Genomic DNA, 27,580 nt, shown 5'->3' on the forward strand with positions numbered 1-27,580 from the left:
AAAATTTCCATAATACAACCTTATGTCTGGCTGATTAGAGAGTGAGAAAGGAAACAAAGGTGTATAGAGGGAAAGAACAAGGAAGAGAAAAAATGTGAAGGAAAGAAAGAGAGACTGAATAAAAAAAAGAAGGGAACGAAAAAAGAAAAGAAAGAAGAAAAAAATAAAAAAAAAAGGCCCATAGCAATTTACAATAATGTGCCCAATGAAAAACATGCATTGCTATTTATTCAGAATATCAGAAAATGTTTTGCATATAGATAATTTTACTTTAAGTTCCAGAATACATGTGCAGAACATGAAGCTTTGTTAAATAGGTATACAAGTGCCATGTGGTTTGCTGCACCTATCAACCCATCATCTAGATTTTACACCCCACATGCATTAGGTATTTATCCTAATGCTCTCCCTCCCCTTCCCCCCGCCCATGCCCTGACAGGCCCAGTGTGTGATGTTCCTCTCCCCGTGTCCATGTGTTCTCATTGTTCAACTCCCACTCATGAGTGAGACATGCGATGTTTGATTTTCTGTACCTGTGTTAGTTTGCTGAGAATGATGGTTTCCAGCTTCATCAAATTTCATGCAAAGTTCATGAAATCATTCTTTTTATGGCTGCATAGTATTCCACGGTGTGTATGTGCCACATTTTCTTTATCCAGTCTATCACTGATGGGCATTTGGGTTGGTTCCAAGTCTTTGCTATTGTAAATAGTGCTGCAATAAACATACGTGTGCATGCGTATAATGATTTATAATCCTTTGGATATATACCCAGTAATGGGATTGCTGGGTAAAATGGTATTTCTGGTTCTAGATCCTTGAAGAATCACCACACCGACTTTCACAATGGTTGAACTAATTTACACTCCCAGCAACAGTGTAAAAGCATTCCTATTTCTCTACATTCACGCGAGCATTTGTTGTTTCCTGACTATTTAATGATTGCTGTTCTAACTGGCATGAGATGGTATCTCATTGTTGTTTTGATTTCATTTCTCTAATGACCAGTGATGATGAGCTTTTTTTCATGTTTCTTGGCCACATAAATGCCTTCTTCTGAGAAGTGTCTCTTCATATCCTTTGCCCATTTTTTGATGGCATTGTTTTTCTTGTTTGTTTTTTTCTTGTAAATTTGTTTAAGTTCCTTGTAGCTTCTGGATATTAGACATCTGTCAGATGGATACATTGCAAAAACTTTCTCCCATTCTGTAGGTTGCCTGTTCACTCTGATGATAGTTTCTTTGCTGTGCAGAAGCTCTTTAGTTTAATTAGATCCCATTTGTGAATTTTGGCTTTTGTTGCAATTGCTTTTGGTGTTTTAGTCATGAAGTCTTTGCCCATGCCTATGTCCTGAATGGCATTGCCTAGGTTTTCTTCCAGGGTTTTTATGGTTTTATATTTTACCTTTAAGCCTTTCATCCATCGTTAGTTAATTTTTGTATAAGGTGAAAGGAAGGGGTCCAATTTCTGTTTTCTGCATATAGAGTTATTGCCTATTCTTTAACAAATCTCTAGGTAGATAAAAAACCCACAAATATTATAGGGTAAATTATGTCTCCTCAAGAAATTTACATCATAGGAAATCATCTGTGAATGACATCAAAACCATCCTGGCAATTGATCAACAGCAGAAATGACCCTCACTTTTTCCCTCTCCAGTGTACACAAACACAAATACACACAGATGTTGCATCATATACACAGTGCACATATTCACATATTGTAGGCGGCAAACCACCCAGGTGCCGAGGCAAGAGACCGAGGGCACTAGCTGTTACAGTCTACTAAAATATATAAAATACGAATAGTTATAATAGATATAGATCATAGATATGATTACATATGAATATCATTAATAATTAGTTTGTAGCAATTACTCTTTATTCCAAATTATAATAATCCTTGCTCTACAATCATAACCTAGGAAAAACCGGGCCATACAGAGATAGGGGCTGAGAGGACATAGTGAGAAGTGACCAGAGACAAGTGCAAGCCTTCTGTTATGCCCAGGCAGGGCCACCAGAGGGCTCCTTGGTCTAGCGGTAACGCCATCATCTGGGAAGACATCCATTGCCAAGCGGACCGTGTTCTAGCAGTAGCGTCAGTGTCAAGGAAAAAGACCTGCTACTTAGCAGACCAGGAAGGGGAGTCTCCCTTTCCCTGGGGAGTTTAGAGAAGATTCTACTCCTCCACCTCTTGTGGAGGGCCTGACATCAGTCAGGCCGGCCAGCAGTTATCTGGAGGCCTAACTGTCTCCCTGTGATGCTGTGCTTCAGTGGTGACACTCCTAATCCGCCTTCATGTTCCATCCAGTACACCTGGCTCTGCCTTCTAGATAGCAGTAGCAAATTAGTGAAAGTACTAAAAGTCTTTGATATGCAGAAATAATGGTGTAAGATGTCTGTCTCTCCTCTCTTTCTCTCTGCCTCGGCTGCCCGGCAGGGAAGGGCCCCCTGTCCAGTGGACACGTGACCCACGTGACCTTACCTATCATTGGAGATGGCTCACACTCCTTACCCTGCCCCTTTGTCTTGTATCCAATAAATATCAGGCATTCGGGGCCACTACCGGTCTCTGCATCTTGGTGGTAGTGGTCCCCTGGGCCCAGCTGTCTTTTCTTTTATCTCTTTGTCTTGCGTCTTTTTTACAATCTCTTGTCTCTGCACACAGGGAGAAATACCCACCAACCCTGTGGGGCTGGACCCTACAACATATGGTGGATAAGGTGGTAATAGTAGATGTACCTGAAGAAGTGAGTTCAGGATTCATGTTGCTCATGCTATGGTCTTTCACCCAAAGCCCACTCTTGGGTACTAAGCACTCATTACCCCAGCTGCAGGCTAGAAATGTTGTTTGTTGACATCTCACACTTGTGTCCCTCCCTGGATATTGCTATTTCCCCAGGTTGTCACCCACCTTGAGTGCAGTCTATAGCCAGTGACTATATGTGACCAAAACAATCATTAGCTATGTTCCTTGAGGGGAGTCAGAGGAATCCTTTGTTTCCAATGTGACAAAGAATGAGCTGATAAGGGTGACAGAAGCACTGTTGAGAAGTTCAATGGTGGCTTTTCTTTGTTGGCCAGGGTTTTTCATGGGTGATATATGCTCTTACAAGTGATGTTTTTTGACAGTGCTTCCCTAATAACTACCTGCCTGTAAGTCTCCACGTCGGCATCTATCTTAAGAAGACTGACTTATGACTTCTGACTTCTCATCTGTGTCTTGGGATAAGAAACTGTCAGGGAATGGGTTATGCTCGGAATGGTCATGACTGTTCAATTTCTTACACAACAAATGCACATATACCCTACAATTAACTTCATATTTTAAGCAAGTTCTGACTGAGATTAGCTACCCTGATTCTATCTTCTTGTTTAATTAATATGTTGTGTGACATAAATTTTATTATTATTATTATTATTATACTTTAAGTTCTAGGGTACATGTGCATAACGTGCAGGTTTGTTACATATGTATACTTGTGCCATGTTGCTGTGCTGCACCATCAACTCGTCAGCACCCATCAACTCATCATTTACATCAGGTATAACTCCCAATGCAATCCCTCCCCCCTCCCCCCTCCCCCTCCCCATGATAGGCCCCGGTGTGTCATGTTCCCCTTCCTGAGTCCAAGTGATCTCATTGTTCAGTTCCCACCTATGAGTGAGAACATGCGGTGTTTGGTTTTCTGTTCTTGTGATAGTTTGCTAAGAATGATGGTTTCCAGCTGCATCCATGTCCCTACAAAGGACACAAACTCATCCTTTTTGATGGCTGCATAGTATTCCATGGTCTATATGTAAGGATTCCCTATTTAATAAATGGTGCTGGGAAAATTGGCTAGCCATAAGTAGAAAGCTGAAACTGGATCCTTTCCTTACTCCTTATACGAAAATTAATTCAAGATGGATTAGAGACTTAAATGTTAGACCTAATACCATAAAAACCCTAGAGGAAAACCTAGGTAGTACCATTCAGGACATAGGCATGGGCAAAGACTTCATGTCTAAAACACCAAAAGCAACGGCAGCAAAAGCCAAAATTGACAAATGGGATCTCATTAAACTAAAGAGCTTCTGCACAGCAAAAGAAACTACCATCAGAGTGAACAGGCAACCTACAGAATGTGACATAAATTTAAAAGGAAGAGCTAAAGAATTAATTAATTCAGGTTTCCTCACTGAGTTTTGGATAAGAACAAAACCATGGAACAAACAAATTATAGAATGATTGTTCATAGAAAAAATATTTTACTTGTGTTTTTTCTTTTTTTTTTTTTTTTTTTTTTTTTTCCAAAAATTTCTCCATTAATGGTAGCTTCAAGATGGCAAAAGGATGGACAAAAATGTTTGGCTCACAGTTTAAACAAAAATCAACTCATTGTATCAGAAGATTAAAAAAGATTTTTTAAACACTTGTTTATAATTTATTTATTTAAAACTTTTCCTGACCTACTACATAAAGATATCAAAATTAATTCCTTTTGGAAAATGCACTTTACAAAAGAACAAAACATTATTTGACCTCTTTTAACTCATGTTGCAACCTAAGGGTGAATTATTATTTTAAAACATCATTTCTATAGTTCTGCTTGAGTCTGACTATGCTCCACTTTTCTATTTGGATAGTCATCTGTCTACAGCCTTTTTAGTAGCATTTTATTTGCACTAACTTTCTGACTTTATGTTTTTGCAGTAATGTTTTTCTTATATTTCATTCCATGTGTCCTTTCTGATTCTTTTGATGTTAGAAAAATAAAGACTGTGAAGGAGGGTCACTGAAGTTTTATAATGCAGACTCCAGCAGAACAGAAAGTGAAGTTAGGAAGGGCAGGCACACATATACACAGAGTCACTTGAGGCTGATAAATTATGACCACAACTGCAGCCAGTATCATTTAAGTACTCTTTAGTTTCTGATGATAAAACTCTGGCTCATCACCATGCTGACAACTGCAAACCCCTGTGGCCCTCAGCTTCTGTCTTTACTATTTGTTACCTAGTCAGCCACATGGAATTTAACAGCTTAGTAAAGTATCTTTCTAAGCAGACTTCCAGAAAAGACAGAACAAAGCCAGTAGGGGCTTATGTCTTGGTTAAAGACATTATTTCTTCCATTTAAGTTCCACTTCCCCATTGCAGAGAGAAAAAACAAGCATGAAATTCCTATTTTGTCTGTAAATATCTCTACCCTATTATCTATTGTTTTGAAGGAGAAAGAAAAAATTATTTGGGCTTGAATATTGAAAAGTAAAAGATTCCATGTTTAGTTTATAATTTCACAATGATTATATATTTTTGATTTGTGCTTACTACTTCTGCGTGGGGGAAAAGAATCTTTCTGTCTACATGCTAAACAAAACACTGCTAGAATTTTTTTAAAACAGGACTTCAAATTAAATATATGTATATTATTTTTCAACTATGGGCTCTTGATACTCAAATTAAGAATTATAGGAGAACTAGGATAGCAACAGAGTAAAACAAAAGTTTTGGTGGCAAATTAGCCTGCTTCATTTGGCCAGTTTTAGGATCATTATCTGCTACTTCTGCAGGTCAATAAAGCAGGTAAGCCGAAAATACATTTATCCTTCTGAATCAGGTAGATGTGAACGCAAATGTTCAAAAATCTGCTTCAGTTTAGAATATAGATAAGTATAAAAGAGGCAGAGTATTTTTTAAATAGCCAGGCAATATTTTTCTTTTTATGGTTATGTAAGTGTCCATCATATGCCAGCAATCAACATGATGATATATTACCTGTTATATAACAATTTTAAGTAAATATTATATCTATTTCCATTAAATGAGCATTTGACTATCACAGCAACTTTAAATTACATAATTTATAAAAATAAATATTGTATGATGAAAGTTTTACTTTAGTAGTTATTTTTCATCATTCTCTTTCATACTTCGGTTCTATCATTATCTAAAAAATATACATAACTAGATAAGAAATCCTATTTTTGGCCGGGTGTGGTGTCTCATGCCTGTAATCCCAGCACTTTGGGAGGCCGAGGTGGGCAGATCATGAGGTCAGAAGATCGAGACCATCCTGGCTAACACGGTGAGACCCCGTCTCTACTAAAAAATACAAAAAATTAGCCAGGCATGGTGGCGGGTGCCTGTAGTCCCAGCTATTAAGGAGACTGAAGCAGGAGAATGGCCTGAACCCAGGAGGCGGAGCTTGCAGTGAGCCGAGATCTTGCCGCTGCACTCCAGCCTGGGCGACAGAGCCAGACTCCATCTCAAATAAATAAATAATTAATTAATTAATTAAAAATAACAAAAGAAATCCTATTTTGTAGTGGCTTTATGTCGTTGTTGTTTTTTTTTTTTTTAATGTAGAAGTGCTGTTTTTTATTTATTTATTTATTTATTTATTTATTTATTATTATTATACTTTAAGTTCTAAGGTACATGTACATAACGTGCAGGTTTGTTACATATGTATACTTGTGCCATGTTGGTGTGTTGCACCCATCAACTCGTCAGCACCCATCAACTCGTCATTTACATCAGGTATAACTCCCAATGCAATCCCTCCCCCCCCCCCCCGCCCCCTCCCCATGATAGGCCCCGGTGTGTCATGTTCCCCTTCCCGAGTCCAAGTGATCTCATTGTTCAGTTCCCACCTATGAGTGAGAACATGCGGTGTTTGGTTTTCTGTTCTTGTGATAGTTTGCTAAGAATGATGGTTTCCAGCTGCATCCATGTCCCTACAAAGGACACAAACTCATCCTTTTTGATGGCTGCATAGTATTCCATGGTGTATATGTGCCACATTTTCTTAATCCAATCTGTCACTGATGGACATTTGGGTTGGTTCCAAGTCTTTGCTATTGTGAATAGTGCCGCAATAAACATACGTGTGCATGTGTCTTTATAGCAGCATAATTTATAATCCTTTGGGTATATACCCAGTAATGGGATGGCTGGGTCATATGGTACATCTAGTTCTAGATCCTTGAGGAATCGCCATACTGTTTTCCATAATGGTTGAACTAGTTTACAATCCCACCAACAGTGTAAAAGTGTTCCTATTTCTCCACATCCTCTCCAGCACCTGTTGTTTCCTGACTTTTGAATGATCGCCATTCTAACTGGTGTGAGATGGTATCTCATTGTGGTTTTGATTTGCATTTCTCTGATGGCCAGTGATGATGAGCATTTTTTCATGTGTCTGTTGGCTGTATGAATGTCTTCTTTTGAGAAATGTCTGTTCATATCCTTTGCCCACTTTTTGATGGGGTGATTTGTTTTTTTCTTGTAAATTTGTTTGAGTTCTTTGTAGGTTCTGGATATTAGCCCTTTGTCAGATGAGTAGATTGCAAAAATTTTCTCCCATTCTGTAGGTTGCCTGTTCACTCTGATGGTAGTTTCTTTTGCTGTGCAGAAGCTCTTTAGTTTAATTAGATCCCATTTGTCAATTTTGGCTTTTGCTGCCGTTGCTTTTGGTGTTTTAGACATGAGTCTTTGCCCATGCCTATGTCCTGAATGGTACTACCTAGGTTTTCCTCTAGGATTTTTATGGTATTAGGTCTAACATTTAAGTCTCTAATCCATCTTGAATTAATTTTCGTATAAGGAGTAAGGAAAGGATCCAGTTTCAGCTTTCTACTTATGGCTAGCCAATTTTCCCAGCACCATTTATTAAATAGGGAATCCTTTCCCCATTTCTTGTTTCTCTCAGGTTTGTCAAAGATCAGATGGCTGTAGATGTGTGGTATTATTTCTGAGGACTCTGTTCTGTTCCATTGGTCTATATCTCTGTTTTGGTACCAGTACCATGCTGTTTTGGTTACTGTAGCCTTGTAGTATAGTTTGAAGTCAGGTAGCGTGATGCCTCCAGCTTTGTTCTTTTGACTTAGGATTGTCTTGGAGATGCGGGCTCTTTTTTGGTTCCATATGAATTTTAAAGCAGTTTTTTCCAATTCTGTGAAGAAACTCGTTGGTAGCTTGATGGCGATGGCATTGAATCTATAAATTACCTTGGGCAGTATGGCCATTTTCACGATATTGATTCTTCCTATCCATGAGCATGGTATGTTCTTCCATTTGTTTGTGTCCTCTTTTATTTCACTGAGCAGTGGTTTGTAGTTCTCCTTGAAGAGCTCCTTTACATCCCTTGTAAGTTGGATTCCTAGGTATTTTATTCTCTTTGAAGCAATTGTGAATGGAAGTTCATTCATGATTTGGCTCTCTGTTTGTCTGTTACTGGTGTATAAGAATGCTTGTGATTTTTGCACATTAATTTTGTATCCTGAGACTTTGCTGAAGTTGCTTATCAGCTTAAGGAGATTTTGGGCTGAGACAATGGGGTTTTCTAAATATACAATCATGTCATCTGCAAACAGGGACAATTTGACTTCTTCTTTTCCTAACTGAATACCCTTGATTTCTTTCTCTTGCCTGATTGCCCTAGCCAGAACTTCCAACACTATGTTGAATAGGAGTGGTGAGAGAGGGCATCCCTGTCTTGTGCCAGTTTTCCAAGGGAATTTTTCCAGTTTTTGCCCATTCAGTATGATATTGGCTGTGGGTTTGTCATAAATAGCTCTTATTATTTTGAGGTACGTTCCATCAATACCGAATTTATTGAGCGTTTTTAGCATGAAGGGCTGTTGAATTTTGTCAAAAGCCTTTTCTGCATCTATTGAGATAATCATGTGGTTCTTGTCTTTGGTTCTGTTTATATGCTGGATTATGTTTATTGATTTGCGAATGTTGAACCAGCCTTGCATCCCAGGGATGAAGCCCACTTGATCATGGTGGATAAGCTTTTTGATGTGTTGCTGAATCCGGTTTGCCAGTATTTTATTGAGGATTTTTGCATCGATGTTCATCAGGGATATTGGTCTAAAATTCTCTTTTTCTGTTGTGTCTCTGCCAGGCTTTGGTATCAGGATGATATTGGCCTCATAAAATGAGTTAGGGAGGATTCCCTCTTTTTCTATTGATTGGAATAGTTTCAGAAGGAATGGTACCAACTCCTCCTTGTACCTCTGGTAGAATTCAGCTGTGAATCCATCTGGTCCTGGACTTTTTTTGGTTGGTAGGCTATTAATTATTGCCTCAATTTCAGAGCCTGCTATTGGTCTATTCAGGGATTCAACTTCTTCCTGGTTTAGTCTTGGAAGAGTGTAAGTGTCCAGGAAATTATCCATTTCTTCTAGATTTTCCAGTTTATTTGCATAGAGGTGTTTATAGTATTCTCTGATGGTAGTTTGTATTTCTGTGGGGTCGGTGGTGATATCCCCTTTATCATTTTTAATTGTGTCAATTTGATTCTTCTCTCTTTTCTTCTTTATTAGTCTTGCTAGTGGTCTGTCAATTTTGTTGATCTTTTCAAAAAACCAACTCCTGGATTCATTGATTTTTTTGGAAGGTTTTTTGTGTCTCTATCTCCTTCAGTTCTGCTCTGATCTTAGTTATTTCTTGCCTTCTGCTAGCTTTCGAATGTGTTTGCTCTTGTTTCTCTAGTTCTTTTAATTGCGATGTTAGAGTGTCAATTTTAGATCTTTCCTGCTTTCTCTTGTGGGCATTTAGTGCTATAAATTTCCCTCTACACACTGCTTTAAATGTGTCCCAGAGATTCTGGTATGTTGTATCTTTGTTCTCATTGGTTTCAAAGAACATCTTTATTTCTGCCTTCATTTCGTTATGTATCCAGTAGTCATCCAGGAGCAGGTTGTTCAGTTTCCATGTAGTTGAGTGGTTTTGATTGAGTTTCTTAGTCCTGAGTTCTAGTTTGATTGCACTGTGGTCTGAGAGACAGTTTGTTATAATCTGTTCTTGTACATTTGCTGAGGAGTGCTTTACTTCCAATTACGTGGTCCATTTTGGAGTAAGTACGATGTGGTGCTGAGAAGAATGTATATTCTGTTGATTTGGGGTGGAGAGTTCTATAGATGTCTATTAGGTCTGCTTGCTGCAGAGATGAGTTCAGTTCCTGGATATCCTTGTTAACTTTCTGTCTCGTTGATCTGTCTAATGTTGACAGTGGAGTGTTGAAGTCTCCCATTATTATTGTATGGGAGTCTAAGTCTCTTTGTAAGTCTCTAAGGACTTGCTTTATGAATCTGGGTGCTCCTGTATTGGGTGCATATATATTTAGGATAGTTAGCTCTTCCTGTTGAATTGATCCCTTTACCATTATGTAATGGCCTTCTTTGTCTCTTTTGATCTTTGATGGTTTAAAGTCTGTTTTATCAGAGACTAGTATTGCAACCCCTGCTTTTTTTTGTTCTCCATTTGCTTGGTAAATCTTTCTCCATCCCTTTATTTTGAGCCTATGTATGTCTCTGCGTGTGAGATGGGTCTCCTGAATACAGCAGGCTGATGGGTCTTGACTCTTTATCCAGTTTGCCAGTCTGTGTCTTTTAATTGGAGCATTTAGTCCATTTACATTTAAGGTTAATATTGTTATGTGTGAACTTGATCCTGCCATTATGATATTAACTGGTTATTTTGCTCGTTAGTTGATGCAGTTTCTTCCTAGCCTCAATGGTCTTTACATTTTGGCATGTTTTTGCAATGGCTGGTACCGGTTGTTCCTTTCCATGTTTAGTGCTTCCTTCAGGGTCTCTTGTAAGGCAGGCCTAGTGGTGACAAAATCTCTAAGCATTTGCTTATCTGTAAAGGATTTTATTTCTCCTTCACTTATGAAACTTAGTTTGGCTGGATATGAAATTTTGGGTTGAAAATTCTTTTCTTTAAGAATGTTGAATATTGGCCCCCACTCTCTTCTGGCTTGTAGAGTTTCTGCTGAGAGATCTGCTGTTAGTCTGATGGGCTTCCCTTTGTGGGTAACCCGACCTTTCTCTCTGGCTGCCCTTAAGATTTTTTCCTTCATTTCAACTTTGGTGAATCTGGCAATTATGTGTCTTGGAGTTGCTCTTCTCGAGGAGTATCTTTGTGGCGTTCTCTGTATTTCCTGGATTTGAATGTTGGCCTGCCCTACTAGGTTGGGGAAGTTCTCCTGGATGATATCCTGAAGAGTGTTTTCCAACTTGGTTCCATTTTTCCCCCTCACTTTCAGGCACCCCAATCAGACATAGATTTGGTCTTTTTACATAATCTCATACTTCTTGCAGGCTTTGTTCATTTCTTTTTCTTCTTTGTTCTTTTGGTTTCTCTTCTCACTTCATTTCATTCATTTGATCCTCAATCGCTGATACTCTTTCTTCCAGTTGATCGAGTCGGTTACTGAAGCTTGTGCATTTGTCACGTATTTCTCATGTCATGGTTTTCATCTCTTTCATTTCGTTTATGACCTTCTCTGCATTAATTACTCTAGCCATCAATTCTTACACTTTTTTTTCAAGATTTTTAGTTTCTTTGCGCTGGGTACGTAATTCCTCCTTTAGCTCTGAGAAATTTGATGGACTGAAACCTTCTTCTCTCATCTCGTCAAAGTCATTCTCCGTCCAGCTTTGATCCGTTGCTGGCGATGAGCTGCGCTCCTTTGCCGGGGGAGATGCGCTCTTATTTTTTGAATTTCCAGCTTTTCTGCCCTGCTTTTTCCCCATCTTTTGGTTTTATCTGCCTCTGGTCTTTGATGATGGTGATGTACTGATGGGGTTTTGGTGTAGGTGTCCTTCCTGTTTGATAGTTTTCCTTCTAACAGTCAGGACCCTCAGCTGTAGGTCTGTTGGAGATTGCTTGAGGTCCACTCCAGTCCCTGTTTGCCTGGGTATCAGCAGCAGAGGCTGCAGAAGATAGAATATTTCTGAACAGCGAGTGTACCTGTCTGATTCTTGCTTTGGAAGCTTCCTCTCAGGGGTGTACTCCACCCTGTGAGGTGTGGGGTGTCAGACTGCCCCTAGTGGGGGATGTCTCCCAGTTAGGCTACTCAGGGGTCAGGGACCCACTTAAGCAGGGAGTCTGTCCCTTCTCAGATCTCAACCTCCGTGTTGGGAGATCCACTGCTCTCTTCAAAGCTGTCAGACAGAGTCGTTTGCGCCTGCAGAGGTTTCTGCTGCTTTGTTGTTGTTGTTGTTGTTGTTTAGCTGTGCCCTGTCCCCAGAGGTGGAGTCTACTGAGACAGGCAGGTTTCCTTGAGCTGCTGTGAGCTCCACCCAGTTGGAGCTTCCCAGCGGCTTTGTTTACCTAGTTAAGCCTCAGCAATGGCGGGCGCCCCTCCCCCAGCCTCGCTGCTGCCTTGCCGGTAGATCACAGACTGCTGTGCTAGCAATGAGGGAGGCTCCGTGGGCGTGGGACCCTCCCGGCCAGATGTGGGATATAATCTCCTGGTGTGCCCGTTTCCTTAAAGCGCAGTATTGGGGTTGGAGTTACCCGATTTTCCAGGTGTTGTGTGTCTCAGTTCCCCTGGCTAGGAAAACGGATTCCCTTTCCCCTTGCGCTTCCCAGGTGAGGCGATGCCTCGCCCTGCTTCAGCTCTCGCTGGTCGGGCTGCAGCAGCTGACCAGCACCAATCGTCAGGCACTCCCCAGTGAGATGAACCCAGTACCTCAGTTGAAAATGCAGAAATCACCGGTCTTCTGTGTCCCTCGCGCTGGGAGTTGGAGACTGGAGCTGTTCCTATTCGGCCATCTTGCTCCACCCCCCGCCCCCCGTTGTTTTTGTTTTACAGTTTTGCCATTGGCTTCAGGCAAAGAAAATTGAGACTAAAAGTGAAACATGGATTTTGATGTGTTATCAAACTAGATTCTAGTAACTGTAATAATTTGAGTGTTTTCTTTACTAAGGTGATAGAATATTAATCAAAAACACTTTTAAAAATAAATCAGAATATTTTCTAGTGCTTGAAGGAGAAAATAATAAATGGTGAACACATGTAGTCAAATAGCATTATGCTGACCTGAGAGGATTTCTTAGACAAAACCAAGTAATATTACTAATACTTTCCTCAGTTTTCCTTCTCTTTACTTAATTATTTTCTCAGATCACGTAATTTATTCTAATTTGAGCATTAACTCATTCTCTTTTTTTTCTTTCCTATGGAAAAGCTCTAAGAATCAGCATATAGGCTAGTTATATGTAATATAAGTAAAGTGCGTTTTTTTAGAGATATCTGCAGAAAATAACCAATTTTTATTATCTTCATTACATATTCAAGTCTGGTTGAAAAATTTCATTCTAAAACTACATAATCAACCTACCTAAAGATTGTTCTTAAAGCTTTTTCATTAATGAACCTTTAGTGCAACCAGCGAAAGTTAAACTTTTCTCCAGGGGCCCATGTACTTAAAAGCAAATACAGATGAAATAATTTGCTCATAATTCCAGTAAGTTAATAGGACTTATGAACCCATCCATAGATTCAAATTAATCAAGCCCAAGCAAATCCTAGTTAAGTAATTTAAAACAACTTTAGAATCTTAACACATATTGATTTAACTTTAGTTTCTTCTTTCTTGAGAGAATATCCAATCTAATCTTACCATCCAGAACATTATATTTGTTCTCTAGTTTTCTTAAATAATGTCCAACTTTTAATCAAAACCACTCAGAGTACAGAAAGATGAGACTTAACTTATAATAGTCAATCAAAACAAACAATAAAATCTGACCTAGGGGAAGAGGCAGATATTGGAGTTATCAGCCAAAGACTTTAAAAAGAATGATTTATAGTCACGAAATTAAGAGAAAAGATGAGAAAAGTTGGCAGAGGTCAGTAAAACAAATACATAAATAATTACATTCTGGGCTGTGTGCAGTGGCTCACACCTGTAATTCCAGCACTTTGGGAGACCAAGGCAGGCAGATTGCTTGAGCTCAGGAGTTTGAGACCAGCCTGGGCAGTATGGTGAAACCTCGTCTATATAAAAAATAAGCCAAGCATGGTGGCACATGCCTGTAGTGCCAGCTAGGGAGGCTGAGGTGGGAGGATTGCTTGAGCCTACAAGGTTGAAGCTACAGTGAGCTGTGATCGAGTCACTTCACTCAAGCCTGGGCAACAGAGTGAAACTCTGCCTCAATAATAATAATAATAATAATAATAATAATAATAATTTTATTCTTAGTTATATGAAATATAAACAATGATGCAGAAGCAGTATTTTAAAATGCATCAAGATGCAAATTCAAGATCAGTTATAAACTTCAGGAACGATAAATTTCTTCAAGCTTTTTTAAAATAAATAAAGCTCTCACATTGGCACATCATTAAAGACTGCGAAAACCAAACACAAAAAGAAAACTAAAAGAACCCAAATGGTGTGGGGTGGGCTCATTACCATCAAAAGTAAATGATTTTACTGAAAACTAACTTCACAAAAAAATAAACAAAAGAAAAAAAAATATGAAAGACAAAGGAATGACATCGTCAAGACAATTTTTGAAAGATAATGGCCAATGTTTTAAGTGATTCAAAATAATAATGAAAAATGTTGAATGCTGTATCCATTGTGAACACCTTTGGACAATAAAGAAAAAAATAAAAATATTTCAAGCAACCCAAGAAAGTGACAGCATGTTACCACCAACAGAAAGAAATTAATACCATTTAATTATGTGGAAATATAAAATATAAAAGAAGTTTAAAAAAAGAAAGAAATTAAAGAAATGAAAATTCAAATATTTGTCCAAACATAATGAGCCAGTACTATTAATAGCAATGCATTGTGAGGTTACAAATTCAATAAAGTTTTAACTGAACAAGAGAATTCAAGGCAGAAGAGGTTAAATGGAGCAAAATACATAATAAAATACTAATTTATAATATTCTTTCATAGTTGGGGATGGATCTTGTAACCTCAAAGACAATAATTTAATAATATAATTGTCCCTTCATATTCATGTTTTTTATATCTATGGATTCAACCAATGGAGATCAAATATATTTCCACAAATGAACAAAAATATAAGTACAACTATACTGACCATTTACAGACTTGTTCTTGTAATTATTCCCTAACAATGCAGTATAACAACAATTTACATAACATTTACATTAAAGTAAGTATTGCAAGTAATCTAGAAATGATTTAAAGTATATGGAGGATGTGTGTAAGTTACATGCAAATATTATATCCCAAATTTTGGTATCCAAGGAGGATCCTGGAACCAATCCCTTGCAGATACTGAGAGATGACTGTACTAAAAGAATATAGAAACAAAAAATTGAGAGTAAAATAAATAAATTCTAAAAGTATAATTTATAAAAGGAAAGGAAAGAAGAAAGGGGCATTAAATACATGTGATGAATACATAATAAGAATGTGATTGTATACATAAATAAAAATATCTTCATTATACTAAATGCTAATGGTTAAAATATTCTAATCAAAATATAAATAAGTGCCATTTGCCACTTAAAAGAGATAGAACTTTTTAAAAATAACATAAAAATGTTAAATATAAAAGGACAGATGTAATACACTGCATACATTTTAGCCCAAAGAAAGCTACAGTAATATTATACAAATTGTTAGACTTTAAAGCAAGAAGCACTATTAGAGTATAAGAGGAATATGTCTAATAATAAAAGTGACAATGCCCAAAGCGGTTAAATTCTAATTTAGGTAATACTAATCAGAGAAAATTTGATGGAAATAAAAATAGAACTGGACAAATTCATAAACAGAACAAAAAGGCTTTAACACATATTTTTCACATTATAGAATAAGAACACCAAAACTCAGTAAATAATTATAAAAATTTAATGGCATGAGTAGCAAGCTTGAACTAATTAGTCTATGTATAATACCACATTCCGAGATAGAATACTTTGATTTTTAAATCAGAATGGAAAAATTAGCAAAATTAACCATATGTTGGGTCAGAAGACAAGTCTTAGGAGTTACAAAGGATTTAAATAATAAAATATAATTTCCAAAATTACAAAAAAATTAGTCTTCTGTACATGTATGTTATGAAGCAAGAACATTAAATTGAACCAAGCAGTTGAAAAAATAATCAATATAGGTATAAAAATAATAAAATATAAAATAAATATACTATGAAGATCAACAAATGAAAAATTATTATTTTATAAATGAGTTCAATAGTAAAAATTATTTGACAAAATTAAAAAGACAAAAGATAGGCACAAATAACTAATATTGAGAATGATAAAGGAAATATTAACAAAACTCATATAAAAATAAGATTATTTGAAAAATTATGTATCAATTAATTTCAATATTTAGATTAAGTTCCCAGAAAAGGGCACATTATTAAAACCACAGAAATCTAAATAGAAATTTTGAAAAATACTAATTTTCAGTTATATTTTCATTTAAAAACTATCAAAATAACACCGACCCAATGGGTTTTGCTTGTATATTCTATGAAACACTTAGAGAAGAAAATATATCCATCTTACAAACACTTTTCCAGAGCACAGAAAAATAGAAACATTTATATGAAAAGGTTTTTATGAGATCAGCTTAACCATGATAACTAACCTGATAAGACACTACAAGAAAGAAAAGTTAGAGAATTGTGTCAAGATGATTGAATGGAAGTCCCAATCCTAATTCCCACACAGAAACAATGATCAATTTAACAAAGATATACAGAGCAAAATATACTTATAAGAAGTCCAGAATCCAATTAAAAAGTTGCTATACTCCAGAGAAACACAAAGCCAAAAACAGCCACATTAAAAAGGGTTAAAAAAGCAGTATCATTTTGTTCACATCAGCTCCTACCTCAAGGACAAAGGACTCAAAGCAGAGGGAAGTCACCTCAGCCCCTCATTAGGGAGAAAGAGAGATTTTAGTGTACTTCCAACATCCCTGGCATTTTGCGCCACAACCTGAGGAGATCTCTATTTATTCTACTTCATCTGCAGCACTGAGGAAACTGGCATAATTTAAACCCTTAGAGACAGCTAAGAAAAAAGAAAAAAAGTGAGTGGCTCACTACAGCTGGTACAGCTCTGCAAGGTGGGGAGAAGATACATAACTTAAGACTTCTCCTTTAAACGAGAGGGAGAGAAATAGAGCATGAATATTCATAGGAAATTTTTGAGAGGCTCCCAGAACCTCTAGCTGGGCTGTCTGGTGAAGGTCTTTGCCCTGTCACAGACAATATGTAAGGACTGGAAGAGGTGGCTATTTCTTCAAATGTGTATATACCACTGCAAAGCTACAAGGGACATGAAGAATAAGGGAACAAGGCCAAAGGAACAAATAAATCTCCAGTAATTTACCCTAAAGAAATTGAATTTTATAAATTTTTCTGATGACATATTCAAAATATTTGTCTTAAGGAAGTTTAGTGAGTTACAAGAGAATATACATAGGCAATAATACAAAATCAGGAAAGCAATACATGAAGAAAATTGGTATTTCAACAAAGATAAACAGTAACAAATAATGAAAAAACTATGAAGCTGAATAATACAATAACTGAAATGAAAAATTTAATAGAGAGCTTCAATAGTATACTTGATCAAGCAGAAGAAAAAAATCAGTGAATTTAAAGATAGGTCAGCCAGAGAAACAAAAAGAAAAGGAATGAAAAAGAATGAAGAATACCTAAAGGACTTATAGGACCCACATACGGACCTACAAATGCATTAAGGGCTCAGGAAGAATAGAGAGAGACAGGTAGAAACCTTATTTAAAGGAGGAAAATATGACTTAACACTCCTCAAGCTGAGAAAGGATATGCAGATCCATATTTTTGAGGCCAAAATATCAAAGAGAATGAAACCAAAAAAATTTACACCAAGACACATTAAAATAAGATTGTCAAAAGTAAAAGACAAAAGGAGAATTTTGAAAGTATAAGAGAAGAGCAACTTGTCATATGGGAGGGTTTCATAAGATTATCAGTTAAATTATCAGCAGAAGCTATGTGGCCAGGTGAAAGCAGGACAATATATGGAAAGGGCTGAAATAAAAAGTCTGCCAAAGAAGAATACTATGACCGAAAATGTTATCCTTCATAAATGAAGAAGCAATATTTTGCCAGAAAAACAAAAGCTGAGGACCTGATTTATAAGAGATGCTGTAGGGTGTTTTTCACATTGAAATAAAAAGATGATAAACAGCAACATAAATACATATGAAAGCACAAACTCACTGATAAATGCAAATATGTAGAAAAACACAGAATATGGTAATAGTATAATAGTGTATAAATCACTTATAATTCATTACAGAAGTTAAAAGACAGTAATATTAAGAATATTAAAGCTACCAAATTTTTTTATAGATATGCAATATTAAAATGTAAATGGTGGCATCAATAACAAAGTATGTGAGGGTGGGGAAGTAAAAGTGTTGGTTATTTATATGTGATCAAAATTTGATTGTTGTCATCTTAAAATAGACTGTAATAACTATATTTCAGGTAAGTTTCATGGTAATCACAAAGGTAACACCTATAGAAGATATCCAAAGAAAAAGAGAAGAAATAAAAGCATCACTACAAAAATATCAATGAAACACAAAGGAAAACAACAAGAGAGAAAAAGAAGAAAAAAAGAAAACAACTATAAGATAGAATGCAGTTAACAAAATAGCAATAGCAATTCTTCTCTACCACAAATTATTTTAAGTGGATTAAACTCTCCAATCAAGATACATATAGTGATTTAATTGTTCTTAAAAATAAAACAAAACCCAACTGTATGCTTTTTCCAAGAGACTCGCTTTATATTTAGGGATACACTTAAGCTGTAGGGTGAAGGCATGGAAAGGACAGTTTGTGCAAATGGGAAGCAAAATAAAGAAGGGGTGGCTATATATATTAGACAAAATAGATTTTGAGTTGAAAACTGTACCAAAAGATAAAGAACATTTTATATTAATAAACATCCAATTAATCTGGAAGATATGACACTTATAAATATATATACACCCAACATAAGTGCATTTAAATCTACAAAACAAATACTGACATATCTGAAGGGAGGTTTAGACAGCAACAATAATAGTAGGAGATTTCAGCATCTCATTTTAAATAATGGATGAAACATGCTGACAGAAAATAAGTAAATGGTGAATGTAAACAAAACTTTAGAAAAAGTCAAACTAACAGATACATACAGAACATTCTACTCAACAACAGCAGATTATACAACTCTTGCCAAATGCACATGGAACATCCTCCAAAATAGATCATGTCTTAGATCACAAAATAAGTTGGAACACATTTGAGAAGATTGAAATTACACTGAGTATCTTTTTTGACCACAATAGTATGAAACTAGAAGTCAACAGCAGAAGAAAAATTGGAAAATTTACAAATACGTGGAAATTAAATAATGTACTCCTAAATAGCCAATGGATTTAAAAAGAATTCAAAAGAGAATAATAAAAAATCTTTAATAAAATGAAGATGAAAATAAAATACACCAAAACATATGGCATATAGCAAAATCCATACTAAAAAGGAAGTTTTTACTCACAAATATCTCGATTTAAGAAGATAAAATATCATGCAGTATTTATCCCTTTGTGACTGGCTTATTTAACTAAGTTGTCACAAATGGCAGGATGCCCATTTTTTTAAGGTGGAATAATATTTCATTGTACATATATGCCAATTTTTTAATATATTTACACATTGATCAACATTTAGGTTGTTCCCTTCTCTTGTTTATTATGAGTAATACTTCAATGGACAAATATTGCATGATTTTGCTTATATGAATTATCTCAAATACTTAAAGTCACAGAAGCGGATAGTAGAATGGTAGTTATCAGGGCCTGGAGAGAAGAACAAATGAGACATTTTGGTTCAAGAGACATAAGATTTCAGTTATGTAAGATGAATTAGTTTTAAAGATCTGCTACACAGCATAGTGCCTATAGTTAAAAATTCTGTGTTGTACACTTAAAAATTGGTTAAGAGGGTAGATTTTATGTTGTGTTCTTACCACAGAAAAACAAAACAACAAGAACCACAAAGGAGCAGGAGGAAGCTTTTGGAGGTGATGAATATGTTTATTACATTGATTATGGTGTTGGTTTCATGGGTATATGCATATGTCCAAATTCATCATATTGTATACATGAAATATGTGCAGTTTTTGGTATCTCCATTATACCTCAAAAAAGACATTAAAAAAAGAAAATTTAAACTAGTCATTCTCATAAAAGACAAAAATCTGAAACAAAATATGTTAGCAAAGAAATTAATATATTAGGAACAAATCAGTCTTTTATAGTAAGATTTGGTAGGATATTCACACCCTAATGCTCCAGAACCTGTGGATATGTTACATTCCATGACAAAAGGGACTTTGCAGATATGCTTATGGTAGGAGTATTTGAGATGAAGAGATTATTCTTGATTATCTGTGTGCTTCCTAGTCTAATCACATGGATCTTTAAAAACAGAGAACCTTCCCTGGATGGGTCAGAGACATGTGATTTGAGCAGGACATGACTTATCATCAGTGGTTTTGCAAATGGAGGAAAGGGCCAGGATCCAAGGAATGTCTGTGGCCTTTACAAGCTGGAAACAGACATCAATTTATAGCCTCCAAAAAAAAAAAAAAAAAAAAAAAAAAAAAAGAGGAAGCTCAGTCCCATTACAGCAAATAATTGAGTTTTGCCAACAATCTAAATGAGAAGGAAACAGACCCTCCTTTAGAGGGTCTTTAGAGAATTCAGAATGAAATGCAACACTGTCAGCACCTTAATTTTAACCCCCGAGACCTATACTAAACTTCTGACCTATGAGTCAGAGTTTCTAAGATAATAAGTTTGTGTTTTTTAAGCTGCTAAATTTGTAGCAGCAATAGAAAACTAATGCAAAAGATGAAAGTGAGTTAGCCTTCAAAAATTTTAACAGTGTGATTTTTACAAGAAATAATAAAACGTGATCAATAACTTTGATGTAGAAAAAATCATTTATTTGATAAAATTCAATAACTTCATGAAAAAACCTTTAGCAAATGAGAAATAATATAGAAACCTACTAAATATGATAAAGATTGTTTCACATAAGCTACATCAGAAACTTTCCAGTGTAGTATTATATTAAAATCTTTTTCTTAGAGAATTAAAATAAGGCCAGGGTGCCCACTATTACCACTTTTGAATAAAGATGACTTTGGAAAAATAAGAAAAAAGGGAGTCAGCATGGTAGATTAATTGCAAAATTTACCTCAATTCTTTATTTCTCATTAAATCTATGTTTTTGCAAGAGGCAGCATTTATCTTACACTGCTCCCTTGAATCTGGGTAGGTTTTGTGAATTGTTTCAGCCAATAGAATGTGGTGGAAATGACAGTGTGACCTCGAAAAGACTCATACCCTCTGTCTCTTTTAGATCCTTGCTTTCACCATGTCAAAAAGCCTGAACTAGTCTCCTAGATAATAGAAGATGTGACTAACAAAGCTGAGGAAACACATGGCCAGCTGACATCCACCCCAAGCCAGTGAGAGAGTCAAACCTAGGTTAGCATAGCCCCTTACCTGACTCACAGCTGACTGCCAACATGTGAGTGAGCTCAAATGAATCCAGAACAAAAGTTCTAGTTATCCATAGTCTCATGAGCAACCATTTGAATAAGTTGTTTTAAGCCACTTCGTTTGAAGCACTTTGATATTCAACTTTGTTGTCATAATGGATAACTAATAGGATTAAGTGATTATTATAGAGAAAATATGAAACGTATCTATTTACTACCAGTCACTTATATTTATCAATTATATTACATACCTCTAAGTAATTTACATATGCATGTCTAATTCAACAGCTTAGTTAATATAGTTATAAATGTATTAATAGTTACTGATATATTCTCAAACTTATCTCAAATTTGGATGGAAGTTACTGACCACTGAATTTGTGCCCAAGTAACAACTGACTATTTCCAATAAAGTCCACCAATAATTTGTATTAACGGGTTATTGCAGAAGAAATACTCAACCAAATAGTAAAGTAAATAATAGTAGAGAAATTATGATGTTTAAAAGACAGATAAAACGTTCACTAGAAAAAAGTAATAATATAGTTAGCACAGACTGCATTGTCTGATGTAGAGAAAAAGGAGTTTCAGAAGTTTGCCCTTATGTTCTATTAGCTAAGATCTGTAAAATTCAACTTCCTTCAACTACTCAATGCCCATTGTTCTTTGCCTCTCTACTACTACATTTATCTTGAAGAAAGTAGAACCAAGGAAAACAGTACTCTGTGCCTATCCATCTTGATAACTTAATGCTTCTTTATGCCTGCAGCATTACACATTAATGTTTTGAGTAAAATCTATAGGTCGATAAATCTCCTTCTTGAAGCACAGTGCCAATCTCTCATGCACTGTAAAGTACTGTCTCTCTTCTAACCAAATTTTTAGACCCTGAATTTATTTTTTCCAGAGGATTCTGTCACAATGTTGGATGATAGAAAACAAGCCATATGTTAGCTATGCTTACACACATCCCGATAAGCATTAGCATGAACTACTACTTGATAGATGACCACATTAATGTAAATACATCTTCATTTTAAATCTATGGGCCATGGGATTGCTGAAAAATAATTCTAACATTACATTATAGACAAAAGGAAAATAAATTACAAAGCAAAAATTTTCAGATTCTATAATGCAGATAATAATATTTCTTGCCATTATTTTACAGAAACATTACATAAAGTGCCTATCTAATTACAGATTTATACAGTATGACTATTTAAAATTACAAATATTTGCAGGAATGTGTGTTCACATAAACAATTGCATTAGCAATACAACCTAGGGTGAACTACTTAAACTCTCTGAGTTTCGATATCTTTTTACAGAATATACTAATGACACTTCCTAAGACCAAAAGAAGGTCATAGGTAAGTATTTGCTGTTTTCTTGCATCAGATATTATGTTCAGCACTTGAGAAATACTGTCTCAATTAATTTAATTAAACATAATATTAACTAAATGAAGTAACAAAATGTATGGAAAGTTCTTAGTAGAATACTGATTCAAAAAAGTACATGATAAATGCCAGTCTCCGTTGTGCTCCATCTTATTGGAAACATGACAAAAGTGTTGTATTTATGCACTTTTATTGTTGTCCACTAAAACACTTTATCCTCAAAAGGCCCTAAGCTATCCCAGTCACTGCTAGATAAAATGTGTTGGATTAGATTACTTTTACCTCCCATCAAGCTCATTGGCACCCATTTGTAATTACTGAGGAAAGAAACCATATCAAACAAATCAAAAGTCTGTGCCACATGGCCTAACAGAGAAGAGTTTAATACAAAAATTCCTAGTAATTTATCTTTGTTTTCCCATAATGGTTTTGCTACAATAAGGATGAAATATCATCACCAAAGTTGGTATGATTTTTGGGTGCCTTACATCTTTTAGAGGAATACTTAGCTGTCATGGTCTAATATATTGAATCTGTCAAAAAACACTAAGCGAAGTTGACCAAATTGACATGCTACTTTAGTTCATGCTACGCAGTGTAACAGTGAACTGTATTACTTCCTTTTTTATAGTACTGTAAACCCCTTATTCCTCATTCTGTATTTAATATGTTTCTTTATTTCCCTTTTTAAATAAAAAAGTAGTGGCCACATAAAAGCAATTTGTGGCAGTGTTCTATCTCAAGAGACATCAAGGTATATAAGCAAATTCCAGAATTAGTAATATTTACAAAATTTCCATGGGACAAATTGTCTAAAAATGTGTTGACTTGCTGTGAAAGTTGCTGTTAAAACACACAGCAGGACCTGTCCACTTTAACAGCCCCAAATGCAGCCATGGAGCTCTGAGTGGACCTCACCATGGCCGATGTCTGTCCTAAGAGAAATAAAAGGAGTTAGAATGAATATCACCTTGTGGTAAATATCCTTTATATATATTTTGAAGAAAAGCAGGGTTGAGATATGCGTACCCATGTAAAACCTCAAGACAAAAGATCACAAGCAGACAAATAAAACAATGTGGTTAATATATAAATATTTTCAAAAAATCCATAGAGTAGTCTCTAGACAGATTATAAGTGTTCTAAAAGTTTTCCCTTAATTGCTAGCCATAAAAATGAGTGGTAGCCTACCAAAAGGTATAAATTCTAATTCTGTCAGATCCTTAATAACATCTAGTTTCGAAAGATGTCTATGCTGAGCTGCAGATTCCTTAAAGGGACATCCCTGTGCTTAGAAAGCATTATAACAGTTCTTAGTAGGTAAAGTGTCTCCACCTTATTAGTACTGGAGTCAGCCAATAAAAAAATTAAACAATCCAATCATATTTTTCCTTGAGAGAAGTAATAACTTATACACAAGCACAAGGTGTGTACCATGCCATGTACATATCATGGTTGCCGTGTATATCTTTAGCTTACTAGATATTTTCACATTCATGAGAAAATCAATACTTCTGTATATCCCTCTTCATGAAAAAAAGACCATCATTTTCAATTTTTCTTCTGTGTGCCATTTAAATAGAGAGAAAAGGAAAGCTTTGGTTTAAATATCATTGGGGAATAAGTAAATATGATATTATCTACCTCCAAAGAACCATTGTAATGATTCGAAAGAGCCATGGGAATAAACGGGATATTTTAATCTTTATTTCCACACTGCAGGTATCGACATGGATTCTTTTGTCTGTCCACACTCACACTAAGCTCTCAAGATTGCATCGTTAAGCATTTTGATCTATGGGTCTTGTAAATGACTAGCACTGTGGGTAAGTGCAAGCACTTTGAATTTCAACCTCATATGTTTTCTTTATAGGTCTGTGGATATTGCCTCTGAGATCTAGTTATATTTCCCAGTATGTCAGCATTCGGTGTAAATTCACTCAGTAGTCAGCGGGTTGCAATTGTTGGGAGTGGGATTCTAAGAACTCATATAGAGAAAAATGAAGCTTCTTGTTCAGAGGTCCATGTGAGCAATAAGAAAGTCTTCTGGCTGCAGCTTAGGGTTCAGGGTTATTGTCTGTGACCATCAAGCAGTGAGCTGTAGCAACTTCAAGCATACAACAGCAACAAAGCAACAAAACAGCTCAAAGGAGATTTGCCTTGAGTAGGGTAGAATATGACCAGACAATGTGAAAACAGCATAGATTCTTTTCCAGCAACACTGACAATGCTCCTTTTCAACTAGAACAGAAGTAAAATGAGTGCGTGTTCTCTCTTGCAATCTAGCTTGATTTAAAAAATCAGATTAGACATTAACTTCAGCTACTTGTTACTTTTATTGATATTTTGATTTTATTTATAACTAAAAAAGTTAATATCAATGATAATATCATCCTTATCCTTTCCCCCAACTCAAATTTCATCATATATTGACCTTCATATATAAACGAATAAATTTTTACATAGCTGTAATAATAACAACTAAAAGCAAAAGCCAATAGCTGCTTTTATCTGTCAGGCAATATGAACAATAAGTATCTATGTATGCTCCGGATTTTATATATTGTCAATATAATTTCAAACTATTAGTCTGCTAATTTTTTTAACTGTTAGGAATTCCAAAGCATAAAATGTATCTTTAATGTCTAATATGAATATATATCACATTATGACCACCATGAAAATATACAAGTTTTAACCCTGAAGAGGAAGTAATTGGATTTAAAGGCCTGCCCAAATACTCTCCAAAGGAATTCAACTGGGAAAGTGATTAAGCCTCTCAAAGCCTCAATTTCTTTACTTTCAAAATGGGGATAAAATTGGTTTTATTTCCAGCATTATTTATTTACTCCATAATTAATATTTACTTCATGGAAAATGCTGAGGAAATATTATCTGTACAGTACTTAAGAAATAAATACAATTTAAAAGAGCTGATGTGCTATTACCACTACAAACTGGTGCTTTTATGGGGGGCTGTGGGAAAATAAGCTGTTTCTTTTTGGTGAATATATCACTATTGAAATTTATAAGGACTAACAGTGGTAGGCTCAGCTATGGAAAATTACTTCCAATAATGTGCACTATTTTAAAGCATAACTCTATAAGAACAAGCAGTTTCAGTTTTTTGAACAAGAACTTCAGAATAATTCATTTATTTTGAAAATAATTAAATGTGAAAGAAAAACATGCCTTTTCAATTAATTTCAATTTTTCTCCATTTCTCCCTATAGACTTCTTTCCAATTACTATGTCAAATGAATATATCCATTGATTTGACTGTTTCCTCACATAATGTGCTTCTCCTCTATAGCACCTTCTCTCTTTCTCTCTTACTCCTGAATTGTTTGAGCTGCCAAAAGATGAGTTCTTGGCATCACCCTTCACGACACTTAGAATTTCATAAACTTTGGCTGGGCGGGGTGGTTCATGCCTGTAATCCCAGCACTTTTGGTGGCCAAGATGGGTGGATCATCTAAGGTCAGGAGTTCAAGAACAGCCTGGTCAACATGGCGAAATGCCATCTCTACTAAAAATACAAAAAATTAGCCGAGTGTATTGGCAGACACCTGTAATTCCAGCTACATAGGAGGCTGAGGCAGGAGATTTGCTTAAACCTAGGAGGTGGAGGTTGCAGTTAGCCGAAATCATGCCATTGCACTCCAGTCTGGGCAACAGAGCGAGAATCGGTCTCAAAAAAAAAAAAAAAAAAAAAAAAAAAGAGAGAGAGAGAGAAAGAGAATTTTATAAACCTTACCTGTAATTGCAAACTGCAATTCAGAGTTCTGTTAGAAAGTGTAATATAAAACAAAATATTTTTGAATATATAGTAAGTAAATACATCAAAACAAATAATGTCTATAAATATTAGATTTAAGACAAAATTAAGACATACCTCCTTTATTTATATTGAACAAAATTTAAAAACTAAAATCCTTTGGAAACCACTTTTTCTGTTTTTAAGTTAATCTCATGAATTAATTGCAATACTATTTGGGGGACTTGTTATGACTTCTATATTATTTCACTAAATAAAATATCTTTCAAAGAACTCTATACATTAATCACAAATAGAGCATTTAAATTTTTAACCTTTTAAATGCTCTATTTGTGACTTTCAAGTCCAAGAATTCTATTTTATTTTATACAAACAAAAATGAAAACCATGTGGAGGACAAGCATACACTACAGCAGTTAATGATACATTTTCCCCCCATTTGTTATAATATCAATTTTACTTATTTTATTTGGCAGCATTAAGGAGAAATGTTGGAGTGTTAATATCAAATAGCAGAACACATTGTTTTTCAATTTTTTTGCTTCTTTAAAGCAGTCTACATAAATATAAATAACATGATCTTAAGTAATAGAATAAAGAATGATTCAAATATTTTATATGTCTGCAGACTTTTGCCCCATTTTAAGCTGTAAGCAAGAGTATAATCTTCAAAAGCTCTCTTACAGAAAGGAACACTGGCTTAACAATCAAATAATAAATTTGAATCTAGTGCATATATTTAATTTGGCCTAAAACAAGTAATTACTAGGTAAAAAATTAAGATCGCTATTATGGGAATATATACATATGCCTATTCAAAGTCACTATCTTATCCAAAGCTAATATTGAACATGAATATAAGAACTATGTGTTTATACACTTGATTCTATTTTTTTACTATAATGGAAATATAGTGTTAGTGATCTGCTACAAACCATTTCTACCAAGAAACATCCTTTGCAGGAAATATACTTCATTCCCTCTATGAATTTTGACAAAATAGAGTCTCTTTAAATAAACAGATTCTAAATAAATTGGCATTATAGTTGCA

This window comes from Macaca thibetana, chromosome 6, assembly GCF_024542745.1.
Source record: "Macaca thibetana thibetana isolate TM-01 chromosome 6, ASM2454274v1, whole genome shotgun sequence".
In the NCBI taxonomy this organism is placed as follows: Eukaryota; Metazoa; Chordata; class Mammalia; order Primates; family Cercopithecidae; genus Macaca; species Macaca thibetana.